Source organism: Magnolia sinica, chromosome 3, assembly GCF_029962835.1.
Source record: "Magnolia sinica isolate HGM2019 chromosome 3, MsV1, whole genome shotgun sequence".
Classification (NCBI taxonomy): domain Eukaryota; kingdom Viridiplantae; phylum Streptophyta; class Magnoliopsida; order Magnoliales; family Magnoliaceae; genus Magnolia; species Magnolia sinica.
Genome location: NC_080575.1, coordinates 80,548,342 through 80,568,646, shown reverse-complemented (window position 1 = coordinate 80,568,646; position 20,305 = coordinate 80,548,342). Strand labels below are relative to the sequence as shown.

Sequence of the window (20,305 nt, the reverse complement as noted above, 5' to 3'; positions counted from 1 at the left end):
AAATTCCCTCTCTTCAACAGATTTGCAGAATCTGGCCCTGCAGGAAGGCTGAAACTTCGACGAAGCACTACGCCTAGGCCGTATCTCGGATCGACGTGAAATTTGGGGGTTTTGAAGCCCAAGCCTGGCTGACCAACCCTAAGGAGACGATTTTTGGGTACGTGGACCCGACACATGTGCAGCCGATCACCAACGCAGGTGCGTCAGGTCCCACTCGTGGTCCGCACATGACAACTGTCTTCTGGTTTAAGGTTCCCTCTCCTTTACTCTCTCATATTTGTTTTTTTCATAAACCCTAACCCTAGATGGTCCTAAATCCCCAGATTTTATCCCTATTCTCACCATAGGATTCCCTAAATTGAAATTGGTAAATCCCTTGGATTAGGTGCTGATTACTATGCATGTGTGGATGATTATTTCTTATCTTTGAGCATCGTTTCGTTCATAAATTTTATTGATCCAGCCCTATCATGTGTAGGCCTAGACCAGCATAGATTCTTCTTAATTGCATGTTTGGACTTTTGTGTAGGATGTGGAATTTTTCTGTGATTGTTTCTGAACTTGGTATGATCTAACGCCTGAAATATTGCATAACATGTTTATTTTCCATGTCCTGCATCAAATTTGGTGTCAGAGCTTAGGGTTCTTATAGGGGAATGCATTTCATGTTTAGGGTTTGGTTGTTTATGTCCATTACGCATCAATTCTCATCATATATGGCTATTTAGAGGTCCATAAACCCTGACATAAGCTGCTGAAATTTTCTGTTTTCCCCTTATTTGAATTATTTTAGAAATTAACTTAGCTTTCTATTTCTAGGTTTAGAAACTTTCCTTTTTTGTTTTTAGAAACTTTCTTAATTTGTTTTTAGAAACTAATTTCCTTTCCTTTTTCTTTTTAGAAACTAGTATACTTTCCTTTTTCTTTTTTAGAAACTAACTTACTTTCTATTTTTAGAAACTTTCCTTTTTCTTTTTTTTCTTTTTTTTAGAAACTAGGTTGTTTTTTTTTTTATATAGAAACTTTCCTAATTTGTTTTTTTTAGAAACTTTCCTAATTTGTTTTTAGAAAAAATTCCTTTTTTCGTTTTTAGAAACTAGGTTGCTTTTTGAGAAACTTTCTTAATTCGTTTTTAGAAACTAGGTTGCTTTTTTAGAAACTTTCCTAATTTGTTTTCAGAAACGTTCATTTTTCTTTTTTAGAATCCGGGTTGTTTCTTATATATATATATATATATATATATATATATATATATATATATAAAATCTTATATTTTGACAACTATATTGCTGAATTTTGGTTTGCACCCTACACTAAACATGGAACAACTGCTAGAGTCACTGTATAAGCTGTCCTAGCAGATTGAGTCTTTAGATAAGCGTTTGGAAATGGACCAATGCTTTGAACAACTTGATGTGCTCATTACCTGACTAAAGACCATCGCCAGGACAAACCCCACCATCGGGGTAGATGTCCAATCTCAGGCAGGTGGCCTGGAGGATAGACCAATGATTGGAGTTGGTCAAGGAATCAGTTATGGGCGTGCACCCGTGCACCCACCCTATGAGGGACATCAAGACCACTATTTTGAGAGGTACAACATGTGTGGCCTTGTGGCTGGAGAGAGTGCACCAGAGGCTAGTGTAGAGTTACCCACTGAGGCCATTCCGGTAGTGGATGAGTTACGTGATGTTTTTTCTGATGATCTACTGGATGAATTTCCCCCTTGGAGGGATATAGAGCACACCAGAACATGGGACACTGTAATACCTACAGCCGAGTTTGCATTTAATAGTTTTGTCGATAGGTCCATAGGTCTCAGTCCTTATGAAGTCGTTACTGTTTATAAACCTAGGAAACCTATTGATCTTGTCCCTATGTCACTGTCCCATAGGGCGTCAGAGCTTGCAGAGTCTTTTGCGCTTCACATTCATTCATGGCATTAAGAAATCAGACAGAAGATTATTACTAGTAATGAACATTACAAATTTTCTGCAAACCAGCATAAACGTTTCAAAGAATTCAATATTGGGGACTCTGTGATGGTCCGCATCAGGCCCGAGCGGTACCCTCCGGGAGCCGTTTGTAAGTTACACGCACGTAGCGCTGGACCTTTCAAAATTATAAAATGAAACGGTCTCAATGTATATAAGGTATATCTTCTACCTTCCATGGGAATTAGTTCCACGTTCGATGTGGAGGATCTACTTACTTTTCAGGGGACCACTGATACTTTGTCCAGCCCTTCGCCCACCCATCCTGATTCTCCAGATTTATCCCTTGATCCATGGCCCCCTCCTGACCCATTTTTCCAGCCTCTACCTCCCATACCTACCCTTCCCGACCCATTTTTCCAGTCTCTATGTCCCATACCTACCCGTCCCGACTCATTTTCCCAGCCTCTACCTCTCATACCTACTCTTCCTGACCTTTCTTCTCAGCCTTTGCCTCCCATACCTAACCCTCACACATCCAAAGAGGAAATAGAGGATATCCTAGACTATCAGATAGTTTCAACATTGGACGGCGGGTTTCAGAAGTACCTAGTTAAATGGAAGTAACGCCCAGCTTCAGACAGTACGTGGTTCACTGAGGAGTTTCAGAGACTTGAGCTTGACATCTTGGAGCGGTTCATGAGTCTTATTTCACCGGTGGCGAAATCTTCGCAGCCGGGGAGAATTGATGAGGACATCACACACGCACGCCGCCCCCCCTACGCACATACGCGAGAGGAGAGCCCCACCGTCGATATGGATCGATGTCGACATCCAAGGCGGGCCTCCTAGTTAGGAGACAAAGTTTTGATTCAAAAGAGTGGGCCCGACAATCAAGAAAAGCCCACCATGGGATCTCATGATCGTAGCCCACTAGTCAGATTGATTTCATATTTTAGGTTTTGCTTATTGTTATTATTTGGAACATGAAGAATGCTTTAGATTTCTTTATTTGGTTTTTATTTTAGTTTACGTCATCGCCAAGTAATAGGTTGCGCACATGGCGTGAGTTTTGGGGTATAGGGTTTTCCTATAAATAGGCACCCCTTGTAGTTCTTTTGATTAATTGAAGATTAATAAAAATTCTGCATTTTCCTACTCTCTGAGTTGCGAAGCCTAATTGGGTGCGAAGCCCTCCCTTCTTCGAAGGGTTAACTGCTATGGTGCGAAGCCACATCTATCCCGATTCACCTCCATCCATCGTCATATCTATTACCTGTCTTATACCATCCACCATTCTCATCTCCCATAATCACCTGCGCCAAGGTATCCCGTATCGGTATCGGTTGGCGTAACGGTGCCCTCCAAAACCGATACGGATATGAGGGCATAACGGCGATACAGGGGCGTAACGGCCCGTAACGGCACAATTTTTTTTTTTTTTTGCTAAAAAAATATGGATTAAATCCGGAATATTCTAAGCATTCAAAATATGCATTTATTTATAAATTGGAACATGTTTATGGTGGTGTAACGGTCCACTCTTTGGTGAGAAGTTGTATCGGACTGTCTGATTAATTTTTGAACCAGGCAACTTGAATTTGACTACAAAATTTATATGTTTAATTTTCTAAATATCTAATTTATATAATTAACAATTTAATATCTTTCTCCCAATAGTTCTTTAAAAAAATGAAATTAAATTCAGATAGATCGCGTTGCCAATTTGGGGCTGACTTGGAGGACCAATTCATGCCCCAAATCAGCCTCAAATTCATGCAATTTATTGGCATTATCCCACTTGTGAATTGGTGGACATTTATTGGATAGTGAATCATGAAAAAAATCAAAAGGCCCTGTTTTAAAAAATAAGCGTCCACAAATTAACAATTAAAACTATTCAAACAATTTGATTTTGGCATTTTGAGTTAGCAACTACAGTCCATAATTTAATTGGTAAATTTTAAGTTAATACATGTCTAGTGTACAATTTTTTAAGGGCCTGAATTAGGTAGGACTCGGATTGTGAAGTGTAGCACACAAGTGTCAAAGTTTTTTGGACCCCACTCGTGATGAATGTGTTATATCCACACCGTCCATCCATTTTGGCAAATAATTTTAGGGCATGAGCCCAAAAATGAGGCAGATACAAAGCTCAGGTGGACCGTACCATAAGAAACAACAATAATTAAACGACTATCATTAAAAATTTATTGGGGCTACAAAAGTTTTAGATCAAGCTGACATGTGTGTTTTCCCTTCACCATGTCAGTGTGACCCTATTAACAGGTTAGATGGAAAATAAACATTATAGTGGACCCTAAGAAATTTTTAATGGTGAGCATTCTATAACCACTGTTTCCTATGCTGTGGTCCACCTGAGATTTGGATCTTACTAATTTTTTGAATCATAACCTAAAATGATGTGGCAAAATGGATGGACAGCATGGATAAAATATATACATCATGGTGGGGCCCATGTGGCATGTGTACAATTTAATAAAATGTGCAGCGTGCTGCGTAACTCGCACGCAGTCCATTCATTTCACGCAAGCAGGTCCTGTGGGTCTGATCATGAGGTATGTGTTATATCTAAACCGTCCATTCATTTGACGAGCTCGTCTTAAGGCTTAACATGAAAAATAATACAAATCTAATTATCAAGTGGACCACACTGCAAAAAGCAGTGGGGGATTGAACGTCTACCATTGAAACCCTTTTAGGGATCACAGAACTTTTGGATCAATATGAAATTTGTTTTTCCTCTTCATTCAAGTCTTTTTGACCTTATGAATAGATTGGATGGAAAATAAATGTTATGGTGGGCCTACGAATTGTTTAACGGTGAAAATCATCATCTCCGCTGCTATTTTTGGTGTGGTCTAGACGATCTTTGGATACAATTCATTTTTTGGGTAATGCTCTAAAATGATATGTAAAAATAGATGAACGGTGTAGATATAATAAATACATCACTGTGGAGCCCATATAACTTTTATCTCCTTTGAACCGTTCGTACAACTCGGAGCTCGAGGAGCGTCAGCGCTCGTCTTAGCGTGACACGTTCCTATAGTAGCTAAGCTGGTGTGGTAGACCTGGAAAAAAAAAAGGTGAGGGAGATCGAAAAGAAAAAAAAGGGAAAGGAAAGAAGAAAAAAGAGGGAAAGAGGGAAAGAACAGAGAGAGAGAGAGAGAGAGAGAGAGAGAGAGAGAGAGAGAGAAGAAGAAGAAGAAGACGACGACGAAGGCTACAGCCGCAGCTGTCCGAGAAGAAGAAGAAGAAGAAAGAGAAGAAGAAGAAGAAAAGAATGGAAAAAGGTAAAAAAAAAATTTCCAGGCCCGTAACAGCTGTTACGGGTCAGTAACGACCATTGCGGGTACAAAATCGGGACATCGGCCGATACAGCCCCGTATCGCGTAACTGGTCCCACCGTTACCGTTATGTATCGGCCATTACGGCCGATACGTAACCGATTTGGGACACCCTGACCTGCGCTACAAATCTGTCTCTTATTGCATCAAATTCCCTCTCTTCAACAGATTTGTAGAATCTGGCTCTGCAGGAAGGCTGAAACTTCGACGAAGCACCATGCCCAGGTCGTAGCTCGGATCGACGTGAAATTTGGGGGTTTTGAAGCCCAAGCCTGGCCGACCAACCCCAAGGAGACGATTTTTGGGCACGTGGGCTCCACACACGTGCGGCCGATCACCAGCACACGTGCGTCAGGTCCCACTCATGGTCCACACGTGACAGCCGTCTTCTGGTTCAGGGTTTCCTCTCCTTTACTCTCTCATATTTGTTTTTTTCATAAACCCTAACCCTAGATAGTCCTAAATCCCCAAATTCTATCCCTATTCTCACCATAGGATTCCCTGAATTGAAATTGGTAAATCCCTTGGATTAGGTGCTGATTATTATGCATGTGTGGATGATTATTTCTTATCTTTGAGCATTGTTTGGTTCATAAATTTTATTGATCCAGCCCTATCATGTGTAGGCCTGGACCTGCATAGATTCCCCTTAATTGCATGTTTGGACTTTTGTATAGGGTGTGGAATTTTTCTATGATTGTTTCTGAACTTAGTATAATCTAACGCCTGAAATCTTGCATAACGTGTTTATTTTCCATGTCCTACATCATGAAGTGAGTTGCACTATTATTTGAGCAAATATTATTCCGATTGTATATTTTCTGAAAGCCTACGAATCAAGCGTCATACACGACCAAAGTATCAAATAAACTCCCTCAAGCTAATTTATTTCCATATTCTAGCTGTTGATGTTTACTTATCTTGATTCTTCTTATATATGCCTTTGTTTGTGATTTTTCTGATATTAATTTCAATGGGCCAAGCCTGGGGTTAGCTTCAGCCCAGATTTTGAACTGTCTGGGCCTGGCTTGACTGGCCCGGCTTCTTCAAAATTTTGATTTTGCCTAGCCTGAGGCCTGACCCATTAACAGCCCTAATTGTAACATGGTCTGGTCAATAGTCTACTGCTGGATGCTATCCATATGTTGTAAGCCTATAATAATTAACGAACAATATTGTTAATTTGCCACCATTTGAAAAAGTAACATATTATTAATAAAATATTTCTTTCCATGAATATAGATGATGAACAACATTGTTAATTTGCCACCGTTCCAAGAAGCAATAAATTGCGCAAATGCAGTTTGCACTCACTTGTAGGAGACTTTCTTTATAGAGCTGATGATCCCAAAGATAAGAGAAAATCCAAATAGGCAAACATTGGACTTTATTAAAGAAGAGTGGAAAGAAATGTGGGTAGACTTTTACTATCGATTTGGGAGGAAGTACAATAACAAATAGATTAAGAACAAACACCATCTATATTATGTGATTCGAAGGGATTTTGGGTGGACAATTCAAAATTTCAAGTCACGTATCTTCAATTTGTAGACAATACACTTATTTTGTGAGGATGATGATCAAAAGGTGTCCAATCTTCAATCGATTATAATTAGTCCTGAGGTGGTACCGGGGCTCAAAGTCAATATCAGTAAAACCAAAATATTGGGGGTGGGCATTTCTAAGGAGGAGGTAGATCAGTTTGCGAGAAAATTTGGATGTAGGGTGGCATCTTTTCCAACCACATAACTCAGTCTTCCTCTATACATTGGAAAACTGGCCAAACATCTTTGGGACAAAATGGTGGAGAGGTTCGAAAGAAAATTATCGCAATGGAAGACTAGATATCTATTGATGGGGGGAAGGTTAACTGTGATTAAGGCAATGATGTCAAATCTTTCGATGTATTTCAATTCCTTATTCAAATGTCCAAAAGCAGTGGTGAATAGGTTGGAAAATTTTGGGAGAGATTTTTTTTTTGGAGTGGAACGGAAGATAATAGGAAATTTCATCTCATCAAATGGGAGGAAGTATGTAAACTTTGGGATCAAGGGGGGACATGATTACGAAACCTAGAGCTTATGAATTTAACATTGCTTGGTAAATGGGTTTGGTGAGTTGGAGTGGAGGAGGTTTCCATATGGAGAAAGGTAATAGCTAGGAAATACAGTTTGAATGAAGGGGGTATGTGGATGAGGTCATCATCTTTGTACGGTTTGGATGAGGGGGGTATATGGATAAGGTCGTCATCTTTGTACAGGCATCATATTTATGGAAAGTGGCAGTGTCAATTAAAAGCAGGGGTAGGCCTCCATTTGGGGGATGGGAAGACCATTAGGTTTTGGGAGGATATTTGGGTGGGGGAGCAAAAACTGAGCGAAATATTTCCCCACTTAACGGGCTTGCTCTAGAGTTAGATTTGAGGGTGGATAGATGCTATTTAAGTCAAGGAGAGGCTGTCACCTGGGCACCACCATGCCGTAGGAATTTGATTGATTCGGAGATAAAAGAATTTATTCGGTTGATAGATATGCTCTAAAGTATCCCGGTGCTTGCGGAAGCAAAGTAAATGATATGGCTTAAGGACTAGTCAGGTAAATTCTTGGTTAAATATTTTTACAAGCATACAAGTGAGGCCAACACCAATGAAGACATTTGCCCAACATCTTTTGTTCGGTAGTACGGTGCTCCTCCAAAGGTAGCATTGCATGCTTGGCTAGTGGGAAGAAAGAAGGTGCTAATAGTGGACAATCATTGTATAAGAAGGATGATCATCCTGAATGTTTGTTTAATATGTAATCAAGACGAGGAATTGGTGAATCACATCTTCATACATTGTTCCTTTGCACAAAGGTTTTGGGATTGCTTCTTTGATTTGTTCGGGGTTGCATGGGTGTCACCAAGCTCTATTGTATGGTTCATGTTGGCGTGGCATGGTGGAGGCAATGGGAACATAGGGAAGAAAGTGTGGCATTTATGTTTAGTCACGGGGTTGTGGTTCATATGGCTAGAAAGTAAGGATCATTGTTTCAGGAATCGGATGGGGGAGGTGTTAGAGGTCTTCGGAATGGCTAAATCTCATGCAATGGATTGGGCGATTATATCCAAAGTTATTTCCCAATTCCCGATCAGTTGGATTGAGTTGTAATTTTAATTTTCTTTCTTAGTTTTCTGTATATTTGGCTCCAACCTTCTATGAATAAATGTATCATCTTTTTTTTTTTTTAAAGACTTTTACCATCGATTTGGGAAGAAGTACAATAACAAATAGTTTAAGAACAAACATCATCATCTGAAGCAAAGGTGAAGTTGCTTCAAGGAACTTTCGAAAGAATCATCTGGACTAGGGTAGGATCCGGTCTTGCAAATTGTGGCTGCAAAGGATCGATGGTGGTTTGTACATTTAAAGATTATTTTCTTCATCCCCTACATTGTTGTTAAGTTTTTATTCCTTTCTTGTGTGGTACCAACTTAAACTTTCTTACATACTGCAGATAGACCCACGGGCATCTAAATTTCGTAAGGTCGAATGTCCTCAGTATGACCAACTTTGTGCAATATTTGGAGACAACTACAAGAGGACACCTCCAAGCTTCACACAAACATACTTTTGATTTCACCAATGATGAGCATGAGGAAGAAGCAATTGTTGTTGAAGAAAATGTGGAAGAAAGTTTTCCCTCATCTCATCCTTACAATCCTTTGCCATCAAATCTTGTGAATGAACCCTTTCCTAGAAACGCGGGCATGGATAATGATGGTGAAGTTAGAATACACCCCTCTAGAAGTCGCTCGCGTGCGACATCTAATAACAGCCGAGTGCCATCTATAATAACAGCCCTGGTTGATAGTGGGAGAGCAAGACTAATGATCTATCCAATGTGATTAGGTACGTGGCTCAAGCTACTCATAGGAGGGAAGACCAGAAGGACAAGTACAATATAGAAACTATCATGCAAATCTTGGTGGAAATGACTTATGAGTTGGACGATCATGCCTACCTCAAAGTCATTGAGTTGCTCCAACCACGAGGGTGGAGGGAGACCTTCATTCTTATGCTAGATCAACAGAGGAGAGCCCCTTGTTGAGGATATAGGAAGATTAAAGTTAGAAACATTTTTTTTCATCATTTTCTGCTTCTTAGGCATAGACCCATGTCATTTTGAATATTTTGACAAGGGATGGATGGGATGGATTCTATTAATACTCAATGCAGAGCTTAACACTTGATAGTTTTCATTTTGTTTGTATTGAATTTGATGTTAGTTTTTATAAATGGTTTGGATGTTTTAAATGTTACATGTGCATGGATAAGAATGTTTAAAATTTTAATTTGGAATGGGTTGGATTGTTTTAATGTTATATGTGGGTGGGTATGAATGGTTTTAATATTTTAATTTTTAAATGTTTTTTATAGAGATAACAACTATTTATTTAAAAATAAAAAAAATAAAACTCACTAATCGAAGAAAGAATACAAAGAACAGGAAAATAAAAAAGAAACATAAAGATTGGCAGCAAAGCTGCATTTACATCCTCCACACCCTGGTTTTCATTACGGAAGCACTGCCCATTTCCAGCTCCCCATATAGACCAAAAAATTGCCATGATAATCAGCCTCCACTTAGCTTTCTCAACTTTTCCCACCCACCCCCATGCCACGCCCAAAGGAGCCCATCCACAACTTCAGCATCACCCAGGCTGTCGTAAACACCCCCAGAAAATACTCCCACACTTTGTGCACAAACGAGCAATGCACGAAGAGGTAGTCAATCGATTCAACATCCTCCAAGCACATGAGATAAATATTAGGGAGAACTAAAGATCTCCTTGAAAATTATCGATAGCGAAGATCCTCTTGTGAACAACCTCACAAACGCTGCAACCAGGGGGGTTAACTCCATAAAACTACTGGCGGAAAGGGTAAGGCTCATCAAGAGAGCAAATCGGAGCACTAATCAAGGTGAAGAGCAAACTAGCTGAGAACCTTCCTGAGGAATGTCACCCAATACATTGAATCCCCTTGAGAAGGATAAGGGCATCCCTTTTGGAGAAGATTTGATAGACCAGCGAACTTGACCAATTCTTCATCCAATAAATCCCTGCGGCAAGGGGGATTCCAAACTGCCACTCCATAGAAAGTGAAGTAATCCGCCACTTTAATTAACAGGTTCGAAACAAGAGAAAACACTCTTGGAAAAGATCTTGAAGAGGCCTATCACTGCACCAAGTATCAATCCAAAAATGAATGCGACAACCATTCCCAAGGACAAAAGCCATGCCTTTGAACACTAGATGTTCAATTGCTGTGACTGCCTTCTAAATACTTGAGGTTCTATATAAGGAGGACCTTCTAACAAACCAGTTCCCCTCTTGCACGTCGTACTTGCAAACCACAATCCCCCTCCAGAGCTTTCCTTCTTTGGTACTGAATCTCCAAATCCACCTCCTAAGAAGAGCCTGATTCATTTCTCCCATATCTTGAAGGCTAGCCCCATTCTTCTCATACAGCTTACACACCTTATCCCATTTTAGGAGATGGAACTTTTTATCATCTTTGGCTCCTTTCAAAAAAAAACCAAAAAATCTCTTCGCAACTTTTTGAGCCTCTTCAACACTGATTTGGGATACTTGAACAAAGACAAGAAGTAAATATGCATATTGGAGAAGGCCGCCTTAATAAGAGTCAAGCAACCTCCCAGAGATGAGTATTTGCACTTCAAATTTGCTAACTTCTCTCAACTCTTTTGATAATCTTGTCCCAAAGGTGTTTCACCGGCTTCCCTATACATAAAAGCATCCCATAGAATGTTCTTAAGTGTAACAATGTCATTTTCTGTGAATTGATTAATGAGGATTATTATGTACCTTACAAGATTTCATGTCGTGTGAATGGTTTGAACACAAGATGAACCCCTAGAATACTAACCATGCTGACTTAATATTTATCTGATGATGAACTTATGAGAGCTAATGAATTGTTATGTTCTATGGTTATTGAGCATTATTATAAATTACATTTATGTAAGCAACCTTATCAAGTTGACATACTGACCGGAACAATGTCATGAACGTAGTTTTAAGAAACTTTGAAAGGTGTTCCAATGTTCCGTATGGAATCATGTCTTCGTAAATTTTTGCTCTTCTTTCAGGCAGCTAGGTCTATTGTGGGACACAAGACATGTCTCCATTGAGGAACATGTTGGAATTTTCTTGATGACACAATCAGCCACCATGAGTCGAATCGATACGTTGTTGATCAATTATAGCACTCTTAAGGAGTATCTCATCATTTTGAAAATTGTTTGAAAGTTGTTACTAGGTTTACGAATGAATTAATTGCAGACCCTGATTTCATGACTTCACACCATCAACTTATAAACGAGAAGAATTGGCCTTTTTTTTTTATGTAAACACTATACTTGATAATGAAGTGCTTAATGTAATTGATATTTTTTATTTAGAAAATCTAAATTTAATATATAACTTTTTGGTCCATAGAATTGTGTAGGAGCAATTAATGGCATGCATACAAGCACTTTCGTGCCAGCGCGTAAACAACAAATACCATATTGAGAGGGAAAATCAATACAACCTAGAATATCATGTGTGCATGTGACTTTGACATGTATTTCACATTTGTCTTAGCTAGGTGGGAAGGATCAGCTAATTACGTACGAGTCGTTGTGGAAGTTATTACAAATCTAGTGTTGGACTTTCCATGCCTTTTTGAAGGTAAGCATCACCTTGATTTATATTATTTCTATATGTTACAATGAGTTTTAAAATGAATCATTTATTTATAATTTGTTTCAGAAAAGTATTATGTCATCGACTCTTGGTACACAAATATGCTCGGGTTTCTAGCATCATATAAACGAGAGCGTCGTCATCTAAACGAGTGCATCGAACAACAAGAGAGCTTTTCAATTACGTTCACCCATCACTTTATAATATAATTGAGAGATGCTTCAGAGTACTGAAAACATGCTTCCCCATCCTAAAATTGATGCCTTCTTATCACTACGAAAGTAAAAGGCGTACTATAATAGCTTCATGCGCAGTGCATAATTTCACAAGGCATCATGCTCTACAAGACTTAATATTTGAGATGTACCAAAGAGAGGATAGAGTGATTCTAGATGAAAGTGTTGACCCTTCTACTTCAAATGTGGATTCAACTCAACAGCGACGACGTAATATGGGAATACTTCGAGATAACATATGTAGATAAATGGCACAACTCTATGGATTGCCTTTTTAAATCCATCCATGCTTATGGCGTTTTATTAAACTCTTAAATATTGACATTTTATGAATTTCGAATTGTTTTTTAATTGAGGACTTTGTTGTTGTATAAGAGTACTGAGAAGGATGAGTAACAATATTAAACCAGTTTCGTTGTGTGTGTTTTTTTAATCTTTACAATTAATCTTTGCCCTATTTTTCCTAATATTTTATATTGTGTTTGATTGCACCAGATATCACGAAATTTCATTATTAGTTAGTCTAATTTGGTGCAAAATATCATGAAATTTCATGAATAGCAAAAGTTGGCCTCACATGATGGATGGTGGATGTTAAAGATGGACTCCACATGAGTAAGAAAAAATTGGAAGAGATTTTTTTTTTTTTTTTAAACAACGGAAGAGAGGAGAAAGAGGAGAGAGATTAATGGTAGAGATTTAAAAATTACTAGTGTGATATTGGAAACCAAAGAAACTTTTCTACTTTTTAGTTGACAAGTATGTTGTTTACCAAACATACGTATCCACTGAATAAGTAGAAACCAAGATAAGTTGCTTGAGAGATAAGTAACTTAAGCAAAATGACTTTGAGAGCATAGGGATAAAAGGAACCATAAACTCAAATGGCATCAAAGACTATGGTATAGATGCTTAGGATTAAGATATCTAAAGTGAAAGTAGCTTTGAGAAAAATGAAAATAGGAAAGGTGCTCAGACTGAATGGTATAACAATGGAGGTTTGGAAGTGTATGGAAGATATTGGGTTATTTTGATTGGCAGTTTCTCTCGATTGTAAGATCAAAGAAAATGCTAAATGAACAGAGGAAAAATACTGTGGTGCCTATTTATAAGAATAAAGGAGATATAAAGATCTGCACTAACTATTGTGGTCTTAAACTTATTGTCCATGTTATGGAACTCTGGGAGAGTGATTGAGCAAAGACTGAGGCATGCGACAAATGTATAAGAACATCAGTTTGGTTCCATGCCTAGGAGGTCACCACTGAGGCCATTTTCTGACTTATACTATTGATTGAGAAATATAGGGAGAGGTGGAAGGATCTCCACATGGTCTTTATAGAATTAGAGAAAGTATACAATAGTGCCCCTAGGGTGTTAATCTTGTGGGTGTTGGAAAGGAAAGGAATTTCAAGAGGATATATTGGCATGATTAAGGATATGTATGAGGGAGCAGTAACAAATGTGAGGATACCTAGTGAAGAGAAGTGAGTTCCCAATTACAATAGGCTTGCACTATGAGACAACATTGAGCCGGTACTTTTTTTTTTTGGTTTACATTGGTTATGGAGGAGTTGACAAGGTATTTGTAGGAATAGATCCTTGCAAATGACATAGTTTTAGGTAACAAGACAAGGGAGGATGTAATTCGTAAACACTAAGCTAGATTTATGGAGGGGTGCTAGATTTAGAATTAGTCGGACTAAAACAGAGTATATGGAGTGCAATTCGGTAATAATAGGAGTAAGAACAAGGAATTAGTTGAGATTGTTGACCGAGAAGTTTCCCAAAATGACCACTTTCGAAACCTTGGATCAATAATTCATTGAGAGTGGAGAGACTGAGAAGGATGTTGCCTATAGGTTCAAGTTGGATGGAAGAATGAAGATGTGCCTTAGGAGTTTTATGCGATCTTTGTGTACCACTCAATTTGAAAGGAAGTTTTATTGGATAACTATAAGACTAGCGATGATTTATGGGATAGAATATTGGGCAGTGAATGAGCAACTTGTTGATAGGATGTGTATTTGAAACGAGGATGTTGAGATGGATGAGTGGCAAGACAAGGAAGATCTTTGTGTACCACTCAATTTGAAAGGAAGTTTTATAGGATAACTATAAGACTAACAATGCTTTATGGGAGAGCATATTAGGCAGTGAAGGAACAACTATAGTTAGAAATGAATGCATTCGAGGGAACTTAGGGAGTAGCACCAATATGTAATAAGATGAAGTAGACTTGAGATGGTTTGGTCGTGTGCAATGGAGACCAAGAATTGTGCCAATTTGGGATGAGTTGATATGAGTTGAAGGCTCTAAAGGGGCAAGGGGAAGGCCCAAAAGGATTGGCTGGAGGTTGTAAGAAAAGACTTGATGGCTTGTGGTCTAATTGAAGCTATGGCCCTTGGAAGAGTGGAATGGCGGAATAGGATTCATGTTAGCCGACCCAAGTAGTTGGGTTAAGGCTTAGATGATGATGATATGGACTGGGTCATCTCAATAAAAGACCAGAAAATTGATAGGCATGGTTTTAAGACTCGAACAAGTCCCATGATACTTGTCCGACTCATTTGGGACTCAGTCGGACCAAATCCAATTCAATACAACAAGTCACATCCAACTTGGATGAATCAGGCCATCAACCTAGTGTGACTCAACCCAAGACTGGGCAAGTCGGTCCAAGTTGCTGAGTCTCAAATCCATGCTGACATGGGATAGCATCATAATGCTCTTCTTCATATATAGTTGGGCCCTCCCGAATCGTTATTGTATACTTGTCCATATCAATATATAGCTCTTTCCCCAAAAAAAAAAAAAAATCTTCTCAAAGATCACAAGGTGCTGAAGTGGCAGCAGAGGGGAAAGAAAAGTTGAACCTGCACCACTAGTCACCTGCCTCCAAATCAACATCTTAGAGATCGGCCTACCTCTCCCACGACACAGCTGATCTGTTTATTTGTCTGAACAAAAGCTTCTTCGTTATACCAATAAAATAGAGGGAAAAAAATCTTGATTGGAACCATCCATATCACCATATTTTATAGTAATCCTTCACTCTTCATGGATAGATTGTATGAGATAAAACCTGTTTTCCAACTAATTGATTAAAGCTCCTTAATTTCACCAATGCCAACTTCCTATACATTGGAACAATACAGGAGTGGTCAAAGAATCAAACACAAGCGTAGGCCACTAGGAAACCTCATTCATGGATACATCCAGTGATCGAAATATCGATACTATCGGCCGATATTATCGGTATCGGGCCCTAGCGAGACGAAACTCCTCCGATAACCCCCGGAAGATACTGAAAATCCAAAACTTCAGATATCGGCCGATATTATCGTCGATATCACACCTGGTAGAGCACATTATTCGAAAAAATGAAAAAAAAAATGAAAAAAGAAAAAAGAAAAACTTTCAACAGTAGATTTCGGTACTTGTAAAGAAGATCGCCTTGATTGGAAGCTGTGTTTGATGGGCCATTCGAATCGAAGCCTCTGATTTGGAGAGATTTGGCCGAAATCCGTCGAAAACCTCGAAATCATCGGCAGTTGGGAGAGATTTTAGGGTTTCGGCGTTCTAGAACCTTCTCTGCTTCGAAAAAAAAGGGCCCCAAGCCCTTATTCAGAGGAGGCAGACGGACTGGTGCATCGCACGTCACCGACTGTGTTGACATCACCAAGTTATGTGGGTCCCATCATGAGGTATATATTATATCCAAACTGTTCGTCCATTTGGCGAGCTCGTCGTAAGGCTTTATCCGGAAAAAAAAAAACAGATCCAAAGATCAAGTGGACCACACTGGAAAAAAGCGGCGGGATATTGAACGTCCACCATTGAAACCCTTTTGGGGTCGCAAAAGTTTTGGATCGTATGATGTTTGTTTTTCCTATTCATCAAGGTCTTTGTGACCTCATGAACAGATTGGATGGAAAACAAACGTTATGGTGGACCCTACGAATGTTATAACAGTGAGAATCATTGTCCTCACTGCTATTTGTGGTGTGGTCCAATTGAGGTTTGGATGTCACTCATTTTTGGGTTCATGATCTCAAATGATCTCTCCAAATGGATGAACGGTGTGGATATAATAAATACATTATTGGTGGGGCCATGTAACTCTAATCTCCTTTGAACTGTTTGTACAACTCAGATGTGGACGATTGCAGCGCTTGTCTGGGCTTCGCATAAAGTTCATGTGCTGGAAACTTAGGTGGGGTTCACCGTGATGTTTGTGAGAAATCCACTTTGTCCATCCATTTTTTTGAGCACATTTTAAGACATAGGGCCAAAAATGAGCCGGATCCAAGACTCAAGTAGGCTGAAAACGTGAGGATTGAAGGTCCACAGTTGAAATATTCGTGGGGCCATAGGTTTTGAATCAGTCTAATATTTGGGTTTTCAATTCATTCCTGTAGTAATGACGTAATGAACGATATGGATGGAATGTCAACATCACTGTCGACCCAGGAAGGTTTCAACGGTAGGAATTTCCCTACCCACCTTTTTCTTTAGTGCAGCCCACTTGAGTCTTGGATCCTGCTCAATTTTTGCCTCAAGTCTTCAAATAAGCTCACAAAATTGATGGATGGAGTAGATTTCTCACAAACATCACGGTGTGCCCCACTCCTGCGAAAGGATTTAGTAGGAAATCCGCGTCCCATCTTCGCACGACACACGCCCATACCTTGTGTGGTACACCAGCGAATCCACACCCTCCATCCATTTTCATTAGTAATTTTCAGGCATGAGCCCAAAAAGGAGATGGATGAAAGATCAAGTGTACCATACTACAATAAAATGTGGTGGCAATGATGTCCACCATTGAAGCTTTTTAGGGCCCACCGTAATGTTTATTTGTCATCCAATCTATCCATGAGGTTTGACAAACCTGGATGGGAAAACATGAATATTAGCTTTATCCAAAAAATTTATAGCCCCAAAATAGTTTAATGGTGATCATTCAATGAACACTATTTTGTGTGGTGTGGTCCACCTCAGATTTGGATCTGCCTTATTTTTTGGCCCATGCCCTAAAATGACATGTTAAAATGAATTCCAATTGATGTTTGGATGTGATTCATTTTCATACATATCTTTATACATTTATAAATGGTATGCATCATATTTAAACATATTTACCTTAGTTTAATTAGATAACGCATAACTTAGTACCTTATACAAAGGAAATTTATTATACGCACTTCTTTTTTGATATTTTATGATTTAAAAGTGTGCTTTAAGGTCTTTTTAAATAATCTCTGAAGTTTCATAAAAAAATTCAACCATTTTGCTAATGTTTCCCCATGTTTCCCAAAAAGTGCGATAAACTATGTGATACAAACGATATATCCCGTGCGATAACCGATACGTATCTGTATCCCAAGGGTGCGATACATTGTGCGATACCGATATTTCGAACACTGGATGCATCAGAACAGAATGGAGTAGTCAGGCTGTTGGACCAAGTGTACACTATCTCAATATCCTATTCCCTCGATGCAAACTGTCAATGTTCAGAGTTTTTATTGTGGAAGTCTTCAATGCAGCCATTTTACAGTTCTTCCTTCTTAAATTGTTGGAGTGTAATCTATGGATGCTCGTCTCTTCAATTTGGGCCACCACTCCTGCTTACAGACATATGATTCGTAGATGCAACTTATTTCCTGCTTATTTAGGCTGTCCTCTCCAGCTCTCCTCCTTCCTGCTGCTTTTGGGAGCTAAGGGAGTATCACCCTTCAACTGCTATCATCATCCAGTTGGAAGACTAGCTATTCTCCCATATCTGTTTGCCCCATTACCTTCTCCTCGCTGGTAACATAAATTTGCTTTTAGAGGAGTTAGATGATGCTCAGGTTGCATATGATGCTTGATATATATTATGCACATGGCATGTATTAACTCTCAAATAAAACTGATTAGAATTAGCAGCCCACTGTTGCCAAGTCACAATACCAAGATCAGGTTGGTTGAACAATCATAACCTCTGATTCGTGGACACTTGTTTCTGGAAATAGGACTGGTGGATTTTTTATTTTATTTTATTTTCATTTTTAACTGTCCAATGAATGTCCACCAATCCGATAGTTGGATAATCCAAATAAGCTTAATTGTTGGTTCATGACACGTCTATACCGTTTAGCATAACTTGGTCTGTTTAATTTGAATACTTGTATGCCATATGTGCAGTTTGTAAGTAATTTCTAAGTGCCTGCTTATCATCCATCACACTCTGCCTTTGTATTGAAGTTTTTCTCTTGTTCTTATCCCAATTTATTTTGCAACATTTTGTGCGGGTATTGATAGTATATATAGTAGTCGTATGACCACAGTGATTCATGTGATCAGCTTTGCCAAACCAACGCTCACCTCTAAATGTTTCCATACACGACAACTTGGAACGTGTTGGACCTTAAGACTGCATCAGGCAGGTCCAGTATAAATGACTTTGGCCAAAGAAACAGCTGGTCCACTCATCAAGTGGGTCACACATTGGTGTAGGATGGGGATTGTCGGCAATTCAGTGTGAAACCACCATATGAGTTGACTGGTATGATTCTCAGTCCAGGTTAATACATGGTAGGCCTACATGTGAAAGGTTGGCACATTTGGCTGAATGTGGAGTTACATGTGACCTTAGCAAAGCTCCAGAAATGATTTGATCCTGGACTTCGAACAATGTGTGATGAGTTGCCTTAAAATCTTCTTCTCCTTTTGATGATAGGGCAGATTTTTTTTTTTTTTTTTTTTTTTTCTTTCAACTGCTAGATGGGGGGCACTGGTAAGATGCTAATGCCAATGAAATTTTGATGACGAAGATGCCATTCCTCTCTTTGAGTTGCACCTGTGGATTTCCTCTCTATTCAGTTTTTGTATGAAATTGTATTTTTCTATTTCCAGGTAATCCTGGATTCAGAAGGCTAGGCTGACAGACAAGTGTAGTTAGCATGGCTGGCAGTTGAGTTGATGCCTGGGGCAGTTATATTCATTTGTCTCTCTTTCACCATGCGTGATAGAAAAGTTTGATGCTAAGATGCCATTTGCGCTCTAACCAACACTGGAAAAGGAGAAGTGCATGCTCTCAATGCATTGAATTGCTGGTGCCTGTGTTATGACAGCTTGCAGTCAAGTGGAATTTATCTGATATTCAGAGGCCTCAGCCTGTTTAAGTTTGAGATGGTTTTAGTTTTGTGTGGTAAGAAGACTGCAATTTAATGTGGAAGATGTTAATGAGGATTTTATTTTCATTAAAGGCTTACCTATGATGTAGAGTGACTAATTCCAGCAGGCATGGTGGCAAATCTCCTTCTCACCAAGTTCTCAGACTGCATATTTCTGGGGAGATTTTCTGATTTTGAGGTTTTACTCCAGATATTATTGGGAAAATCTCACATAAGTTTTAAAAGAATAATAATTAAAATTAGAAATATTTCTTGTATATGTTTGTTAGAACTCCCTTGATATACATTGATACACGATCCTTTAATAGCTCGAGCTTTTAGAGAGATTATTTGACATGGTATCAGAAAGGAAGATTTGTCTCCGTAATATATTCTCTCATGGGAGGCCATTGTTTATTGTTTATGGTGGGAGTTCCATCTCCAGGTGAAAGGGAGTGTTAAAGTCCCTCGTTATACATTGATGCACCATTCTTTAACAGCTCAAGCTTTCATAGCAAGTGATTATTTGACAATGTTCATTTAATGAGTTGTTTAATTTTTTAATATTTTTGGGGAAAATATCTCAATAATAGTGCTTCAAACGCAATCACTATAACTGGTGATATTTTGAAATTGATCCCAGGGATGAAGCAGTTCCTTCCGGAATCTAGGCTCAGGATCCTGGGTTCGGACCAGACCTCTGATGGATGGAAAGGGTCTCAAACAAAAACAGGTCCAGACCAGCACGTGGACCAAAAACAAAGACCCTAGCATGACCCACGGCAGGCTGTGAACGTTAGTCCCGGACAGCAACAGCTGTAATTGGAATCATTCAAGCACTTTTTGAAGTG

The 20,305-nt window shown here is 39.1% G+C and overlaps 1 protein-coding gene across 10 annotated transcripts in view; it reads left to right on the top strand.

Annotated features, from left to right (window-relative positions):
- The window catches only part of LOC131240072 (uncharacterized), a 39,432-nt gene extending 19,700 nt beyond the window's left edge, over positions 1 to 19,732 (top strand). For 6 of the 10 annotated variants that reach the window (XM_058238093.1, XM_058238096.1, XM_058238099.1 and 3 more), the window contains 2 exons: positions 11,817 to 12,040; positions 19,195 to 19,732. The gene's annotated coding sequence lies outside the window, so the exon portion shown is untranslated. Of the gene's footprint in view, positions 1 to 11,816; positions 12,041 to 12,121; positions 13,888 to 19,194 lie in introns of those variants that run through there. The other 4 variants (XM_058238104.1, XM_058238101.1, XM_058238102.1 and 1 more) reach the window with 3 other exon arrangements.
- Positions 19,733 to 20,305: the final 573 nt, after the last annotated feature.